The sequence below is a fragment of the Harpia harpyja genome, chromosome 13 (genome assembly GCF_026419915.1).
Source record: "Harpia harpyja isolate bHarHar1 chromosome 13, bHarHar1 primary haplotype, whole genome shotgun sequence".
NCBI lineage: Eukaryota > Metazoa > Chordata > Aves > Accipitriformes > Accipitridae > Harpia > Harpia harpyja.
The window spans coordinates 12,643,543-12,662,684 of NC_068952.1; the positions used below are offsets into that span (position 1 = coordinate 12,643,543).

The window sequence follows — 19,142 nt, forward strand, 5'->3', positions numbered from 1 at the left end:
ACATCTCAATGCAGTGTATGATGCGTTTGCAAATTTGTTGCCTGGTTTGTTCTTGGAATTAAAGTGAGGACGTAGGCCAGTCAATATTCCCTTTGGGTATTTGGTCTGTGAATTGTTGCTGTTTGGAGCCATTTAGGTTAGTCAGAAGCCTTCTGAGTTTAGCTTCTGTGTGTGTGGCTACTACAAATCCAGCAAGGAGTAGCTGGATCATCACATTCCTACATCAGCCTATTGACATTATGCAGCACTATGCAGCATTTAGGTCCTGCAGGACCTCTGCAGTGGCTGGTATTACTAAGCTGCATAGAAAGCTTCTGATCAGTTAGTCCCAAGCCTACAAGAGGAAGAGGGACCTTTGTGTGGTGTATTAATCTGAGACTTGGGAGATACTAGTCCACTTCTCTGCTCTGCAGAAAGATTTCTCCGGTGGCGTCTAACGAATAATTTATTTTCTTCTGTCTTCTGTTCCCTGTCTATAAAACAGATATGGCATCATCATGCCAGACTGCGGCTAGGAGAATTAATGGTCTGTGTGTATAGAAAGGATAACGTGGTCTGTTCGGAGTTTTGATTTCGTCTGTTTGGCAGGTGTCCCCACAGTCATCAGAATGTTTTCATGCAGTTCAGGAGGCTAGTTTGTATCTCCTGAGGTACCCAAAAGGGAAACAGAGCAGCCTTGCCATCGGACTCCCATTTCATTGGGGTTGAGCTAGAGGCTGCAGAGCAGCCAGGTCACATCTGTGCTGTGTGATTGGTCTGTGAATTGCTGCATGAAGCTGGCAGGGGAGTAGCTGGGCTGCTTCCTCACCCTTGCTGCCTGTTAGGCATTGTAAGCACAGCTAAAGTTCTGGACACAGCAGTAACGGGGTAGCGTTCAGTCTCTGACAGTGTGAAAAAACAGAAACAACTACAAAGCCAACAGCAACAACAAATTTTGGAGTGCTTCAGCAAAGAATGGCATGTTTTCTTGTCATTTGCTTTGCTGTCAATAATTGCTTGTTGTAGCTTTGTCCTTGAACAAGTTTTGAATGTGAAGAAGCCTCTCTGCGAACAAGAACAGCATGTTGTATTGAAGCATGTAAACGCCTTGGAAATTCTCAGGCAATTGAGAGTGACTCACTGCTTTAGCACCAGTGCCGGGGATCATTTGGCAAGAGGCAATTTCAATAACCAATACAGGCACAAGGGCCAAGTGTTTTCAGAGAGTGGAGGTTTCACCTAACCCAGTGTAGCTGGATGTGGTGCAGAGATGAACGTATCTTCTCCCTGCCCCCAAGGTAAGGAGTAAAAGTATTCTCACATTTAACTAAGTCGTCTTGTCTGCCTGATAATTGCTTCTTCAAAGCTTTGATGTGGTGGATGCATCCAGCGAATGATGGATTCAGGAAGATAATCAAATGCAACATGACGCGTCAAACATCTATTAAGACAGAAAAACTTCTGCCTTCCCTCTCAGGTATCCTGTTCTCTTGAGTCAGGCAAAGATGAAGCTTGTATGCTGGTTAGTTACAATATCCCCTGTGAAGTAACTTGACTCAGCTAACAGAGTCATTGCAGCATCTTGTGCTGCATCATCTGCTAAATCCTTCTGGGTCTGCACACTACAGCAGCAGCAGGCAGCCAGCCATTCATGCCCAGCTCCATACCCTTTAATGGCAAACCTGAGGCTCTTCAAGGGGAGAAGTTGTGATGACAAAGTTAAAAAGATCATCTTTTAATCACCACTGCACCTGAACAAGGTTGGAAGGTTGGATGCAGGTGATATAAGTGTAAAAAAAAGCAAAGAAAAATCAGATCATGCTGTTGTAACTCGTATTTTCAGCAAACTCAGTTCCAGACAGCATGTGCTATGGGCAGCTGGCTTGCAGAACAGGTGATGATACATAGCCATATTTAAGATAAATGCTGAAAAATTGCGTGACTTACTAAAGTAACAGCTTTTCAACTTATAGTATTCTAAGGATGATGATTTTGAAGAGCAGCAGTTTGAATTTTAGCTGTTTTAACCCAAGCTAATGTTCTAGAAAAAATCCTCTTTATTAATAAACCAGATGCTTTATTTTCTAAGAAGTCATGTATGAAATTACAAATGCTAAGTAAAAGAAATACAAAAGACAAAATCTGTTTAAAATGTTGGATCTGGCAAACCTTCCTGTTAGAGAAATGTCTAATAGAGGCTGGACTGGGCTTTTCCTAACTGGGTAAGAAAGATTGTTTGAGGGGAAAAAGTGAATTTGGAAACACAATTGAAAAGATTCCTGGGCACTGCTTCTTCAAAGGGTGTTTTCATTTAGTCCAGCGTCACAAGTGAAACCTACTTTATATCTTGGAGCTGCTGTGGAAGTTACTGCATCTGTCTATGCAGGAATGCCTATTAGCAGCCGAGCTCATGTTCTGCCATGGTCTGCAACCAAGCACCACACATCTGCCTGCAGACCTTCCACTGCCCTGCACATCACGCCTGTCCAGGCAGCAGGTGTTAGTGACACATCTCCCACTCCTCGCAATGCCCATGTTCAGCCTGCACAGTACATTTCTGACAAATCTTCCCAAGGGCCTTCTAAGAGTTGAGATGTCAAATATATATGATTTTATTTTTCCCCCCAGAAATCTCTTTTAAAAAGTTTAGAGTCTGGCACTGTGTTAGAGATAAATGGACTTCAGGTGAAACTGGTGATACCCAGCACTTCCCAGTGTCTGTCCATGAGAGAGGGGCCTCGTGGGTCCAGCTTTGTGCAGTGGAAAAGGATTTTTGTCCCCTGCTTGTTCTGCTGCTGAGCTTTGGGGAGCAGGGAGAGAAGAGGGCAGTTTGCAAGTATTTTAATTCTTCACCTCTTCTGATGCAAGACCCGGCTTTGAGAGAGCAAAGGCAGGCAGTGTATTTGCTGTTCTCACCCACTTTTCAGAGGCAGTGAGAGCACTCGAGAGTGCCACCTCCTCCCCATGCTGCCCTGCAGCAAGGACACCCCACCTGCCTTGTGTGCCACTGTGCCACCCTCTGCTTGCAGGACTAGTGGTCCTGAGGGCTCTCCTCTGAGCACAGGGACAGCCGCCCAGGCGAGGCACACAGTGGGGCAGCTCATTTACCCACCACTGAGCTAGAGGACAGCTTTTCCACGTAAAGAAATCATGAGGCACATCAAGAGATGCTCCAGTACTGGCATCCTGCTGGGGGACTCTTGTCCTGAGGGCTGGCATCAGATCCAAGTTACAAGCGAGCAGGTTTCGGAGTTCAGGGGGATTAAACAATCTCTGCTGGCATTGCTGTGCACTCCTTGACAGCATTTTCCAGAGCCTTCTGTCACCAAAGAACAAAAGCCGGATCCAGGCAGTTGCCTGGTGCTCCCATCCACTTCAGCCAAACAGGCGTTTTGGGCTGGATGCCCCTGTAGCACAATGAGAACAATGGAAATTACAGCTGATTTACTAAGCAGTGGTGCCTCTGAGCCAAATGGTTTCCATCTGAATATGAAGCAAATTTGCCAGCATGCTGGCGTAACGCATGCACGATCTCTTTGTCCCTTCTGTGCCTTTGTAGTCAAGTGTTTGCTAGAAAGTCCAGCATTAGATAAAAATCAGGAAGGGAGGCGTAGAAGTCACAACTTTAAAAAATAAGTTTCTCTGGACGTTACATAGTATGTCATAGTAGCTCAAAGTGTTGGGAAATGGGTAAATTAGAAGAATGCAAACCTGCTTTGTGCAGACTAGCCTAGGTGTGTGCACGTGTCCTAGGCTTGCTTCAGCAGGGGCAATGTGGAGTCCCCACGCCAGGAGTTGTAGGAGTTCTGTGGTTTCATCTCGAGTTAAAATGTTTGCTCCTGTGGCCTTTTGAAAAACCTGCTTGAAATCTGAAAGCGCTGTAACTCCTTTTTATGAACCTGGTGCCAAAACCTCTGCAGCGAGGCCCCTGTGCTGTCAGTAGCACAGAGCCAGATTAAGTCCTTTTACGGACTTAATTTTGTAGCCTGATAAAAATCTATGCCGTGGGCAGATTGGTGATAAAAAATGCATTTTGGGACAGTTAGGGGCATTTGAGAGGACAGCAGGGGTGGGGGAGGAGATGCATTCTTGACGAGCCTCTGAGTTCTCTAAAATCTGTCAGTCCTTCCCAGCCCCCGGATAGCCTGTGATTAGAAAGACACAATGATGGCTCGGGTCCACCTGCTCTTGAGCTGTGATTTCAGTACGACTTCTCTTAGAGAAGTGGGTGCACAGAAGAAGTTAGGTGTCAAATCCTAACTGGCAGGTGAGTGCCTGTGAGAAACTGCGTTATTATGTAGAAAGGGAGATGGTCCTAAAAGCAGTTCATTTGATTAGGATGTCATTACGTGAAAAACGAAGAGCACTTTTCCTTTACGTGGAATGCTGAAGCTATTGCCAAAATCCAGCTTTCAGTCGCTGGTGCTGGTTGTATAATGATGACTGCTTTGTGTTTCTAAGGATTATAACCTCTTAGCTGAAAACAATGTCAGGAAGAGGTTCTTCAGTGTTGTTTGCTGTATGTGCAAATACTTTTATTTTTTCTGAGCTTTCTGTTAAATTGTCCAGCTGTGTCATTGTCAGATATGCACACATAACAGGTCAATCTAACCATTGCTTACTCAGATTCAGAGTGGTACACTGGGCCATACCTGCTGTTTTCTTTGCTTGAGTTTAGCTCCATGGCTGTTGTGGTTTAACTCCAGCCAGCAACTAAACACCACGCAGCCACTCACTCACTCCCCCCCCATCCAGTGGGATGGGGGAGAAAATCGGGAAAAGAAGCAAAACCCGTGGGTTGAGATAAGAACGGTTTAACAGAACAGAAAAGAAGAAACTAATAATGATAATGATAACACTAATAAAATGACAACAGTAATAATGAAAGGATTGGAATGTACAAATGATGCGCAGCGCAATTGCTCACCACCCGCCGACCGACACCCAGCCAGTCCCCCGAGCGGCGATTCCCCCCCCCACACTCCCCCCAGTTCCTACACTAGATGGGACGTCACATGGTATGGAATAGTCCCATGGTATGGAATACACCATTGGCCAGTTTGGGTCAGGTGCCCTGGCTGTGTCCTGTGCCAACTTCTTGTGCCCCTCCAGCTTTCTCGCTGAAACCAGGACAATGGCTAACATTATTTTGGATAATAATGTCTTTTTTTGTGTACTTAACTGCTGAAGTGCCTGCTGCACTCTTCAGTCGCTAAAGAAATAGTTTCCTTTTCCTGATACATATTTTTCATGTCTCAGCTTATGCCTGTTTTATGAGATCATCCATCTTGTCACCTGAACATATTTAAGTGAGTTTTGGGACTAGTAATTCTTGCAGGCTAGAGGTCTTACAAAGGCATAACAAAGAGCAGAAAGGAGAGGAGAGCTCTCATGGAGGCAGGAAGAGAGCAATTTTTGGTTTCGTTTGCTTAATTGTGAACAGTTAAATTAATTTGTACACTGTAGTCAAGTACAATCATTGTCATAACAGAAAAATTTTACAGCACCATTGAAGTGTCCACTCTTATGTTATGCTTTGCATTGGGAGCTGTTCCCAAGGGGATCTCAAGTGCATGAGGCCCTGGTTCTGTCCCCCAAGTTGTATGAGGTACATGGCAAACCTTTATTTCCGCTCCCCATGCACAACAGCGCAATGTAATGGTGATAAAGCAGAATGTCCCAGCACCTGCCGATGGTCTGTGGCAGTGTGAAACCCACTGGGCTTCCAGCAGCTTCTCCAACATCTCTGTGTCTGCAGTTCTTCCCATTTTCAGGAAGATGAGAGTATAGCATGCTGCTCACAGCCTTTATTTCTGATCAGGATGATGGTGTTTTATATTCCTACACTTGGGATAAGAATCAGTTTGTGTGAAATACGAGACTAGAAAATGGGTGACATAAAACATAGTATGACAACCTCCTTGAAAATGCCTTTCTCTTGTTTTAAAAATAAGAAAATTATCCTTTGTAAATATAAACTGTAAATACACACGGAGAATGAAAGAGCCTGTGGCGCAGTGTGAGGGGGGAGTTAAACTGAGATTACAAGGCTTCACTGCACTCCTAACCTGAGATACGGCTTTGGTGGTGGCTTCTTCTGGATACTGGTACAACTCTGAAACTCAAAATATGACATGTTTCAGTGAGGCTTAGAGGTTAAGAGTTACCATCCCAGTGTTACCAGTGGAAGAGAGGCAGCTTGCTCAAGGGCAAGCTCTGTGTCACGTCTCTCTCTTTCCTCACCTCAGAACAGTGGATCAAGGAGAAAACTGTTTTACAGTGCCCCTTAGGAGGAAGCAAGGAGACGTCACCCCAGGTATTTAAGTTTAGCCCAATGGGACGTTAGAACGTGGAAGAGGTAGAGATGGCAAAGCACGATAGTTAAACAATCAATATTTTATCGATCACTAAAAGGCACGTAACCACGTTGATGTACAGTCTGTGCTTTGCCTCACTTAAGCTACAGCTGAACTCTTCAAACCGGCCTCTCAGATGAAAATCAAATGTTTTGCATTGCCTCAGTGAAGTGGAAAAACAGGAGAAGAAGAGAAAGCTTAAATGAAAAGCTGCCTGTAAGATGAAATGAAACATTTTAGTTTGGGGAAATGAAGGGTTAGAGTTGCAAAGCAGAAGGAGGTGGCTATTAGATAAAACTGGGCTAACTTTCAGGTCCAGGAAGTTCATTTTTCTCATTGATTCGAGAAGATGAAGAGAATGGTAAAACTGCTATCCAGGGGGGTTTCTGGGATTAGGTGTTGTAGTCTCTCCGACTGAGACTTTCTGTTTTGAACCAACGGCGAGGGTGTTTGCTAAAGCAGGAGCCAGAACGTGGGGATCCCACCTCCTGGTGAGGGCCTGTGTCTCCAGGCTGGAGCACCATTTCTGTCACCTGCCTGAGGGAAGCTGGGGGACCTCAGTTCCAACCCCTGCTTTTGAAAGCAGGAGGACTTCCTTCAGCCCTTCCTATTGGACTCATTTCACTTGTTTGGAAACACGACAGCCTGGCTCTGTAGCCTTGAAGACAGGACGCCCCGTTGTGTATGTATCTGAAGTGAAATGGCAGGGGAGACTGAGAGCAGCTCTCCCCAGAGTAACCTCAGCCATTCTGGCCTGTGTCTTTCTTGCAGCGAGCGGGCATCTCTTGTCACAGTTGCCTCGTCACAGTGCAAAGCTCTGGGGAGGGAGGGAAGGGCGGGAGAGCTTCCCTCATTGCGTCTCTGTGCACCTCAGAGTTTGAACTGAGTTTTTGTGCTGGCTGGGCAGCCCTGCCCCATAATGTGGTGACTGGAGCGTGCTCCTGAAAGGGGTGTTCAAATCCTTTTGGCAGAGGGGAAAAGGGAATTCGCTTTCAGCTGTCTATGGGTGCTCTCAACTACTCAGGGAAAGGGAGACAACACCATGACCGTGTAGTCCAAGAGTCAGATGCAAGCTCGTTTTTTCTAAACAAAACATTTTAACAAAAGCAGTTGCAAATGCAGTCTGAATTTATGATGACTGAAATGGCATTTGGGGATGAATAAACCATTGTGAATACACACTGCCCATATCTGTATGCAAGAGGGAGAGGTGTGATACAAATGAAGGCTGGGCCAAAGGCAGCTTTTAGGCTTACATTTGATGGTGCCAGGGAATCTTGAGTTTGTGGTTCCTACTGCTCCTGGTAATAGACGTCGGCATGTAGAGGTTTTCAATATTCAGATTTAACTTTGTCATTTTTTGAATACACATGATCATAAATATTTTTAAAATGAGTGTTTCAGTCTACTTGTGAGGAAACAATATGCTTGTGCTGAATTATCCTGGTTTTCCTCTTCTAGAGCAGTTGTTTTCTTCAGGAGAAATTTGAGAATGTTTTAAGTTCAGTGTGTTTGAAATCACAACTCTCTTGACAAATTGTATTCAGGATCTCTTACCTGGACCTTGTAAGGGTGAACCTTTACCAGTCATAACAGAAAGGGACATGTTACACAAGTAACATTCAAACTGCTCATAAATTTTTGTGTGGCTGACATCAGACATTGCAGTATGTGCTGGGCCTGTGATGTCTTCCCATGAAACAGGCCATTTTGCCTCATTGAATAATGACATTTTGCTCTGTGTGTGTGTGTGTATAAACTGAAAGCCTAACACAACCCTAAGCTTTGCTGCTATGTAAATAATAAATAAAAATAATGGCATTGGTGATATTCAGAGGATTGAGGAATTGCTGTAAAACACTTGGAGATGTGTGAATGAAATACACCGATAAGACAGAAAGCATCTACGTCTGTCAGTATTTGAATCTGTATTTGCCATGGGACCTAAGTGTCTGCTTTCACAGAATAAAAATACCTGAAACAAAATCAAGAAGTACAGCTCTAAAGGATTCTCTGTGAAGTTATTTGGAGCGATCTGTCAGTTCTTGGCTATTTTAATTAGTTCACATGTGCATTTGCCACACAGGAGACAGCTATCAGTTTTGACACTTGACAAAGAAGACAGGGCCATCACTTACCACCAGCTGCAACAGGACTGTGGCAAACTGGTGGAGACCTATTCCTAGGAACTGCTAGCTTAGAGGAGCTCCTCGTAATGAGAAGATCCGAGACAGCTCACTACAGTCCACTGTTTTCTTCCCTTCAAGGTTTAAGCTCCTGGCTGTTAGTTAGGGCTGAAGAGATTTGACAGCTGCTTTGGGAAATAGCAAGCGATGTACTTTTTATTGCTGTTTCTCATTCAGTTATTAACAGTTTGTTTCCTTCTCACATAATGTTATCCAAGCAGTGCTCTGAACAGGGAAAGGACAGACTGGTTGAGTGGCACTGGGCTACCTAGTCTGGTAGAAGATTTATTCTTTTTTTATGCAGAGCTGCAGGTTAGTTTGTTTTTCTTCAATACTATAGCTGAACTTTAAGCCTGTTAACTCAGAGAGAGACACATGAAGAAGAGTTCATGCTATCATAGGCAATTTATGCAAGGAAATTTCAGCTGAGCTTAATGTAATTCTCAGTTTATAATTTCAAGAGCTGCACAAGCCTTGTACATCAGTGACACTGAGCGTTGTGTTTGTGTGGATTCGTTTGTGAGTGGGCATTCAAAGGTAGCTGAATGACTCGTAAGCTCTTGGGACTGATGGTGCCTGATTGATTTGAATATATTTGAAAATACATTTGATACCCTCTTGGAATGAAAAATACCTGTCAACCACTATAAGCCTAATGACAGAAAGCAGATAAATGAAAGCAGGAAAAAAAAGTGCATGAAAGAAAGACACTGGCTAAGAGGAAATTATCTTAAGGGCAAGCTAGTGTCTAAAATGTAATCACTGAAAATAAACTATACAATTTAACTATTATCTCAACACATCATTGCTTTCCTGAGCTCTACAACCTGTGCATCCGCTTCAGATCTCAAGTGAAATTGTTTCGGGGGGGGGGGGACGACGACACCCAAATCCTTGACTCACACAAATTGCTAATTTCTTTCAGGAAACACTTGGTAAATGGCAGCAAGCCACGGGGAGCTTGGGGAAACAGACTCTGACTCTTGAGAAGGCATGTTGTACACATCATATGACATTTTGTATAGTTCTAATTTAGGTGACAGAGAGGTAAGATCCTGCTGTGCCTTGGGCTCTCCTTAAAGCATTTTTTGAGGCAGCATTTTCTGCCCAAGAATGAGGGTAGTATGTTGATCTGGAGTAGAAGATGAGTCTATATGGGCTGTTTGTGCGTCTGATGTGTGTACACAGATACAAAAGCTCCCTATGTGCTAAAAAAACGCAAAGAAAAAGGCAAAAAAAGCCCCAAACAAACATGAAAATATTTTTTTATAGGTGGTGCTGCTAGAAACTGCTGACATTTGGCAGGCAGGAAGGAAAAACATTCTTTTCTCCTCATTAACTACAAACAAGAATTTCCTACAGAGCATTTCATGTTTTGACGGACATAGTAGTTCTCAAGTGGTACAACATTCCCCCCCTCAGATCTGGCATAATTTCCACAAAGCCCTTGCCTACATGTTAGGTATTTGCTTGTAACAGCTACTTTTCCTCTCAGAAATAATGAAGTTCTAGTAGATCTTTAGCAATATGTATTTCAGTGTTTTTTCATATTATTCTTTTATTCTTTTTGTAAGTTAGTGAAGAAGGTTGCCAAATGAGCTATAGTGTACTGTAATTGTGAATGTCTGTCCAAACTGTTGACCAGTGTCAATGATGTGGGTTTTAGTTTTAATTGTGTGGTTGTCTAACTTTATTAATGACAATGTTTTAGAGCCTACTTGGGGGAATAGACATCTCCTGTTGCCTCAAAACTTGCTAGTAAGCCTGTTGTAGATCAGGGAGGTTTTGTCTATTATTTCCACTAATTGCTCTGGACATATAATTCTGTCTTATTTTCAGTAGTATTTTTGTAAAATCTTTTTCCTTTTCTTTCAACACTAGCCTAGCCTGTAAACACGAGTTAGGATGAGGAGTGTGACATAAAGGAGTAGAGTCTTGAGTTGTGCAGAACTTCTAAGTAAATGATAGTGACATGATTAAACACTAATATTCAAGTCAGTATTTCTAGAATTTGTAATTAGGCTACAAAATATGCTGTCACAGAGAAGAGCTTCAGTACTGTTGAAGCCAATGGTGCTCATGACAGTTACAGTTAGCCCAGATGTTGTTCTGTATAGACTAAAAACCTTGTTACCTCTATTCATCTGGAGAGCATGGATGCTCATTAAATTATGAAGTCATGTTTCTTCCAAGCACTTCTATATTAATGACCCAGTACTGCACGGAAGCCTGATTTTTTAAAAGTAAGCAGGTACTGCTCTATCTGAAGGGCAGGGTTGACTCTCCCCCCCAGAGCAAAGACTTCTTGGAGATGCAAAAGGGCTGTGCCCATCCACATGTTGGGGCTCAGGCTGTGTGTGCCCAGGTATATACCTGAGGTTTCCTGATACCAGCACTCCTGATACCAGCAGTCCTTTGCAGCCCCACTGCCAGGACCTTCCAAATCTTAGTTTGCTTTGAGTTTTCAGATTATTACTCAAAACTAGAAATGTTTGGGAGTGCCCTGGAGGGATGTGACATTAGCTGGGGAGAAACCTGTTCCTCTTCAGAAGGAGAAACCAAATTTTGCTGTTGTAGCCAGCAAATCTAGAGAAAACTTATTGATATCTGCAGCGTTATTGTAGACTTGTGCTTTTTTGTGTGGCCCCAAGTCCCATGCACAATTCATTTGCTGAAACCCAGGGTCAAAGCCAAACAACATGGGACTACAAACTGGGTAATTTGCCTTTTAACAGGTGTGTGGACTTTGAGGATTGTGCCTTGAAACTTAAACTGCATAATGGGATCTGCACTCTCACCTGTCATAAATGTGACCTGTGTACTTATATACCTTCTCACATACATACTCAGTGGACTCGTGATGGTTCGTTTGCTATGATCTCGAAAGTGCAAAATTAAGGTGACCAACACCAAAGGGGATAGCAATAATCACGCAGTAAAACTTTATTGTATTGCCTGTGAAGAGGCACGCGATAGTTAGGGATGGGTGAAAGAAAGGAGAAAAGTAAAGTTAAGTTTAGAGAGAGGAGAAAGAGAAGTTATAGCTACCACCTCTGATCTCAAGACGTCCTAACGGTCCCGGGTCCAGCTAACGCTGCGTCGTCGATTGTCGTGGTCCTTGGTGGGGAAGCTCCAAACTTCCGTTGTTCAGAAGTCATCTTTTATGCTTAGTAACACACCTTGCTCCACCTCTGCCTCAGGAGTCTCCGCCCTTCTCGAGTGAGGCTATCACACAGGCGCAGGGTCAGTGTCCGAGGCCTGGTAAGTCTTGGAGGCGTGTAGCCTTCGACCAGGAGGTGTGTTTTGGTATTATAATGAAGCAAAGTTCGTCTAAAGTTCATGATTTCTTCATCGATGTTATGGCAACAGTTGCAATCCATCCTTTCTGACAGTCTAAGGGCTCTAGCCAGGTGCCTTCCAGGAGCCTTGTACCGCACATTCCGTTCTTGGGATTGGCCACTGCGCTCCAAGCAGGCCGTTGTCGGTAACGTACTGTTCATGTTCCTGATGACAATGTTGAGACAATGCTGATTTTCTGACCGACTCCTACAACCTCTACATACCAGAGGTGCAACTGAGACTAGCATTAAACCCAGGAATTGTCTGCGGTAATAGATAATGGAAGTGAAACCCATTGTAGATTTTGGTGGGAAGCTTCATGAGCCTGCACTGTTGATCTATATTTTGTGAGAAGGTGGGACTAGTAATTCCTTTCTTTCTGACAAACCATCCCATGTAATTGCAAAAGACATAGTCTCGTTTCTCCACCATTTTCCCTGACACCTGCTAATACGCTGCTATAGGGATTCTTCATCATTGTAGTCTACGTTGATTGCACGCAGCTTTGGTTTCTTTGACATCAGTGTCAAAAGCATGTTTATTGTCAAGCCTCCTGTCTCTTTCCTTTTTTTTTTTCCTCTTGCTTTCTTCTTTAAAAAACAAAAAGAAAGAAAGATTGGATCCAATTTTCATCAGACTAACATCAGCCTGAAGATATTTTCATCAGTTCTGGGCAGATGCTAGATGGACTGCGTACTAATAAATGCCTTTTTGTGATTGTTTCCCTCACACTTGAGTCCATTTTCTGTGAGCACCGTATGAAGTAATTTTAAGCTTTTAATTGTTTATGATATCTGGCGCTTCCAGACTCTGTGAATGTTTCTGTATCTGTGAAAGACAATTATTAAGCACCAGAAAAAACTGTTGCCATGCTACTTGCTGTTAATGCTGAGGAAGACCTGCCAAACCTTGCAGTATTTGTGCATGCTATAGAGGTGGAAAGAAGGGGAGCTTGCGGAGCTAATAATAGCAGCAGCTGTGTGGCTAGGAGCCTCATAATTGTAACTCCATGATGACAGTCTGATTCAAAACATGATGAAATCCTTATTTCTATCTATTCCTGTGGGTCTTGGATCAGTTCTTACAAATCAAAGTTGAAAAGAAGTTTGGATGGTTTTGCATAAGACCAAAAGATCCTTTCCTCTTCAGATGCAGGCAGGTCTTTTTTAGCATTTGACAGGATAAGGTTTTCAATTTATTCATAATGTGTTTTAAATGAAGCATCCCCTGATCTTTAAGACTGTCTCAGGCAGTGTTGGCACAGTGGTTGCATTTACAATCAGATAACAACAAGACCAGAATACGGTTGCTAATATGTTGGTTCTGCCTTGCCCTTCTGTTGGTTACCTTTGTGGGAGTGTGCAGAGTGTTAAAGAACATGACTTGCTACGGTTTGGCAGGCAGCATCGTTCTAGTGCATTTTGTGGGCTATCAACAGTTCAGAGATGGTGAAACTCTTCAGTGAGCTGTTTGTTACAAGAGCAACTAGAGACAGTGAACTTCTGAATTCCTCATGTGCACCAAGTGGTCTTCCCTACTGTAACAAAACAACATGCCATTTTTAGCTGTTTCATTCAAACCTGGGCAAGTTCCAAAGCGATGTCAAATCTACGTAGTACTACACTCTAATGGCTCATTGGGTCCTGCCTCTCCCTATATGCAAGTGAAGGGCGCAATGGGAATAAACCTTTGTCTGAAATAGGTGGACAGCCTGCTGAGAAGTTTAAGGCTCAAATCTTTGAGCCTTTATTATAGTTTCTTCTGATGTTTTTCCCTCTGGCACTTCTTCTATCACACTCATTTGGAATGTTTCCTCAGTAGTGATTGAGGCAGCAGTTCCAGATTTGGCCTATGTAATTATTCAGGGTTGCCTAGGGATGCCTAAGGAAGCAATAAGAACAAAGCTTTCCTATGTGGCAGTTTCTACAAATACTTTTGCAGCTTCCAACTAATTTTACCTCAGGAGATATCCTGAGCAGGATACCAGTTTTGTCTGTTTGGTAGCCCTCTATGGCTTTCTCTGCCAAGTACTTGCCCAGTCTATTGAATCCGTGCAGACTTTTTGCATTCAGAGCATCCTTTATTAACATCTTAGACATGTCTAATACGTTCAGGTAAAGAACCATGAACTTGTCTTTGGTTTGTATGTGACTCCTCCTGCTGTCATTTGATACTGTAGTTTTCATATTAGATGAGACACTGTATAATCAATCCCTGCCTACCCCTGTTCATGCCCTGTCTGATTTTATATACGACTGTCATATTCTTCACTCACCTGCCCCCATCTTGTGTAAAGGAAGCAGGCGCTTAAATTACTGTCTCTGTATTTGCATCTGGTCAGATGAGATAGTGCTGTTGTTGAGCGTGTCAGCTTTTTGTCTTCTTGCATGGCAGTCTTCAGTTTTAATGGCCAACTTAGCATAGGTTCTCTGAAATGTCTTTATGAAACAAAGTGAGTACCCCTGTGCCCGTTCCCCTCTTATTACTGCTCAGTAAAAACAACTTGGAGCTATGCTGGATAGTTCTACAGAAACATCAGCAAGTAGTGAGATGGGGAAAGCAGTGGGTAGCAGTGAGCCAGCAGAGGGAAACAGCTTGAAGACTCATTGTAGGATTAGTTGTTTTGCTTGAATTCTTAAAAGGAACCTTGTATTTAACTAAATGAACTACATATTCTAGCTCTGGGCAAGAGTGAGAATTTTAGCACTGAGCACTGCCTGTTAAAGATGCTGGAAGGTAGGAAATAATTCAAACATCTCCAAAGAGTTAAAATTGGAAAGCTTAGAGTTAAATTGAAAATTCTAAAAGTGTGAACTTTGCCTGTTTCATATCAATAAAACTATTGTCTAAATCCTTCACAGTAGTAACTGACTAGATGTAATACTTCTGCAGAGATTTTTAAACATAAGACTCTAGAATCAGTGTCTAAAAGTGAATTTTTAAGCGTCTGAGGGAGCAAGGAACAGAAACATCACTGATGTTGGACAAACTCAGTCTTGAAGCAAAAATTGCAGGAATCTTTTATCAAGATGTGATGATGGATTCTTTATTACTGTCAAACTGGATGTTCTTCTAAAAGATGCAATCTAGTTGTAACAAGATTCCCTTCAGGGAATGCCCCTTCAGAGCAATCTTATGTCCTGCCTTATGCTGGAGGTCACATTGCAGTCTGTTCTTCTGGTCTTACAATAAAGAAATTATGAAAGTCATATTCATGAAAAATGTCCATGTTGTGTTATTTAAATGGTGCTTGGGTTTCAGTGCTGAGCACAGGAAAATCCAAGTAACAGTTGCTGGGCACTCCACATTTGACAACCAAATAAGATATTTCAAGTATTCATTTATGTCCACCTAATTTTTTAATACTTTGGGGAGAAGTCTTGACCTTAATCTCTAAAGACATTGATTCTACAAATACAGCTTGAAAATTCTTTGAAGATTAAGAAGAGGCAGGGTCTTTCCCCAAAACTTACTAAAGACTTCACAGCTAGTTAATACTGAGGAAAGGGAAACATGCTGGGTGTAACCCTGTCTTTCTTCCTTGGACACAGCTCATGCACGGGCAGCACTGTGGCCACAGGGTGTGTGCTCTCACAGGTCAGTGGGACATACGGTGCGTGCTTGCACATGGACATGTCAGTGCATTTCTTCACTCCTCTGAGTGCATTGTCCAAAAATAAAATTTTTATTGAGTCATCATAATGGCAGGCATCAGTTAAATATTTATATGATTGCAGCAATCTGTGCCTAACATAGCTATTTTTCAAGTTTTTGGCAAATCTAGGCTGATACCCCCACAATACTCACATTTCTGGCGGCTTGGGAGGCTTTCCTGTGGAGCTACAAGATTCAGCACCTTTTTAATAAAAATGGAATTATGAAACGAGACTTGAGATTGGATGCGTGATCTATGCACTTTTAGGCCTGGTGTTTAAATTTCTAGTTATTTCATTTCAGTTCAGGTTCTTTGTCCATATTTTGGTCTTCACATACTGTTAAAATGCTCCCACTAGATTTGTTTCTGTGTGCTTAGGTCTCGAAGAGGATGATGTTATGGAGAACTACATAGCTTGTGAAGTAGAGGTCTCCTGTGTTTGCATGGTGTGTAACACACAGTCTAGGAGATTTTGAGGGTACAAAGCACTATCCCTTCCCAGACAAAAATGAATGCTTGGAGAGAGATAAAGAGGAACTGCTCTAAAAACTATCTTTGGATCTTTGCCATAATATTTTGGGTTTAATTTTGATTAAGGTCCATGACTGTAGCCCTATCAAATTCCACATGAAAAATCCTGTGTAGGCTCAGACCTCTCTTCCTTATAACAAATGAAACCTATTTTCTTTCCCTTTGTATTCTTACTGGTTGTGGGAGCAGGTGTACATACATCAACGTAACAACCACATTTTCTGAATACCTTGGATGCTGCTGAAGCTGTTTAACCACTTAAAAATTGCTTTTTCCTTAACAATTGTAAGAAAACAGTCCATTCAAAACAGTTATTTGTATTTTTATTTCTAAGGACTTGCACTTAATCGTAAAAAAGACAGCAACAAAAAAAAATCCAAAATGCAGTTATGTAAACTCTTTTCAGTTACTGCTGAGCTTTGCATAGTTATAACACTTACACTTAATACATAAATATGGAGCTGTCTTGAGAAAATACGGCATTGGGGAGCTTGCAAAAAAGGAGACCAGCGACAGCTTTGTGTGGGCTTCCCAAAGACAAGTTGTTCTCTGACAGGTATTTATCCAGTGTCTTAGGAGCTAGTTAAAAGAAGCCAACCCAAGAGTCAGAGGCTGTGTCCTCTGGCAAATGTGCGTAAGTTTGATTTGCACCGCATGAGTGCAGCTCGTCACATGTGTATAAAAGTTCTTGAACAGGATGGGAGACCTGAAGATTGCATTTCTGCGTCCACGCAGGTGATTGCTGCTGTGGTGTACTTGCCTTGTAGCTGGTGTAAGGCCTCATGTAGAAAATGGAAATTAGGGGTCTCATTAGTGTGGTAGCAGTTACCCATAGCAAAGGCAGTATTTATGTAATTGCTCCCTCCACGTATGTTCCTGTTTCTGTTGCAGTCTGATCTCCTCAAGGTAAAGGAGTGGAGGTATGTTCAGGGCCCTGAGGCTGAGCACCACACAGTGAGAAAGCTGATGGCAGCTCCTCCATGGCTGATGTACTTAGTAGCATCGACAGGGCTCATCTAGGCAGTGCAACAGAAAGCAGTGGCGGCTGTGGGGAGATAAGCACTACCAACAACTTGTCTTTCAGTGTTCACCTTTTTGCATTTGCTAGTAAATTTGCTTCTCATGTACTCCAGCATGGTGACCACACTACCAGCTGTGTGAGATGCAGTGGCTAGTACAAGTATGGGTTGGGCTAGGCTGTTAATAAGTTATTGCTTGAGACTTGCTCCATTGCTCTCTTACATGTGTGGTGCCATAGCAGAGGCAGCTTCTGTCAAATAACTTACCCATTTATGTTACAAAAGCCAATCATTAAATAGTGAGAGGTACTCCAGTGCTTACCAGACAAGGTGCTGAGCAGGCTGCATGGAGCAGGAGCTGGACTAGACAAGGACTCTGTGAGGTAGCCCAGCCTCTAGCTCTTTCAAGCACCCAAGTGCCTTCCCTGATGACCCCTGTGAGGGTGACTGTTGTACCACCCAGTCATACGCCCCTTCTGAGCATTTAAGGAAAACACACAGTCCAGATTCATAGGTCAGACTGAAACCGCTCACATACAAAGACATGCTCATGTACCAGTGAGCCCCTTTAACTGCATGACCATCTAGCACAGCGCCGTGCAGAATGTGGATGTCCACACCAGCGCCAAACATGCAGACTCCGGGAGAGGGAGGGCTTGGGGACACCGAATTTTGCAGAGACAAGTTGACCTGGCTTATAGCTGCCTTGGTTTGCTGGGGCTTTGTGCCACCAGAGCCAGCCTCAGCCTGCTGCTGGAATGACCCCCTGAGACCCTGCCTGGCATCGCTAGGCTCCGTCTGACTGTGCAGGGCAGCCGCTCTAACGCTGGGCTGACGCTCTTCCTTCAATTAAAGCAGGGGACTGCCAGCGTGTGGGAAGCCATTAGCCTGGAGCATTGTATTGATTCTCCCTTCCCACTGAGTAAGTGCTTTTCTTTCACTTCTAAGGATTACGCTGCTTTGTCCACTTTCTACTGAGCTCACTGCAGACCGAGTTTCCTGGCGAAAAAAAAATACTGTCAAGAACGCTGTTTTCTTATTCTTATCTCACAATTAGTTTCCTAATTGCAGCTTGGAAATAAAATATCCTTCCTGCTAATTTTATTCTTTTGTATTTGGGAAACGCTGCCAAGTCTGACAAGTTCTTCCGTCCAAAAATGCAGTGTTAAGATGTTTTTTTCCTGCTTCACAATGACAAAACTGTCAAGAAGCATTGGAGTCAGGAGAAACATGCATTTTGTGTGTGCCAGTGAAGCAGTGCTTATTATGTTTAGTTTAATTTAAATCTGTCTGCAACAGAGGGATGGGTTTATTTACACATTTCCTAATAATGATTTGAATCTGAAAGTTATTTCTGCATTGGAATGTAAGGACTTTGAGTGGATTTTCCCCAAAGCAGCTAAAGAGATCAGGTCTCAGCATTCAGTAGAAGCTGGGGGCTACATCTTTTATACTCTGTATTGAAAACTTCAGCTTAGGGGACTTCCCATTTTCAAACCAGAATACTTACTTATTTGTTCTCCTTTAATACCACACTGGAGGTTTTTTGCTTGGAAAATACCAATACGAATACCAGTGTAAAACACATGGAGTTTTTGAAGAGAATGTGTTGCCATCAAGTCCAGGGAGGAAACATTGCCTGGCTGCACTTTGGGGTTGTGTGGGGGCACTGTGAAGCTTTCATCAGTACCTTGAGACCCTTGGGCTGCTCCACAGAGATCACTTAGCCTACAGGCTCAGGAAGATATAATTAGGAGGGTAGATGGAAAGTTAATGTTTCTGTGTCCAAAATGTCCCTCTTTCCATAGAAATAAAGAAATAAATCAAGACATGAAGCTCTTCAAGCTTCTGTAGTAATCAAGCCACAAACAGCTTCCCCATGTCTTGCAGAGCCCATTCCCCACTGTCCTTGTACCCTTGACTATGGGACTGACTTGAGCTTTGCCTCATCCCTAAACTGCAAGTTGCTTCCAGAAGAGGGTATGGGAAGGGAGGGAGGGTATGAAGCACTTTGCAAACTGCTGTTGGAGAGTCCAGAGTAGTCCCTGCTGTACTGACCCCGTTAGCGGCCAAGCTA

At 43.1% G+C, this 19,142-nt stretch overlaps 1 protein-coding gene across 1 annotated transcript in view; it reads left to right on the forward strand.

Moving 5' to 3' along the window:
- The window catches only part of KCNH1 (potassium voltage-gated channel subfamily H member 1), a 194,470-nt gene that overhangs the window by 167,821 nt on the left and 7,507 nt on the right, over window positions 1-19,142 (forward strand). The gene's annotated exons all lie outside the window — the stretch shown is intronic.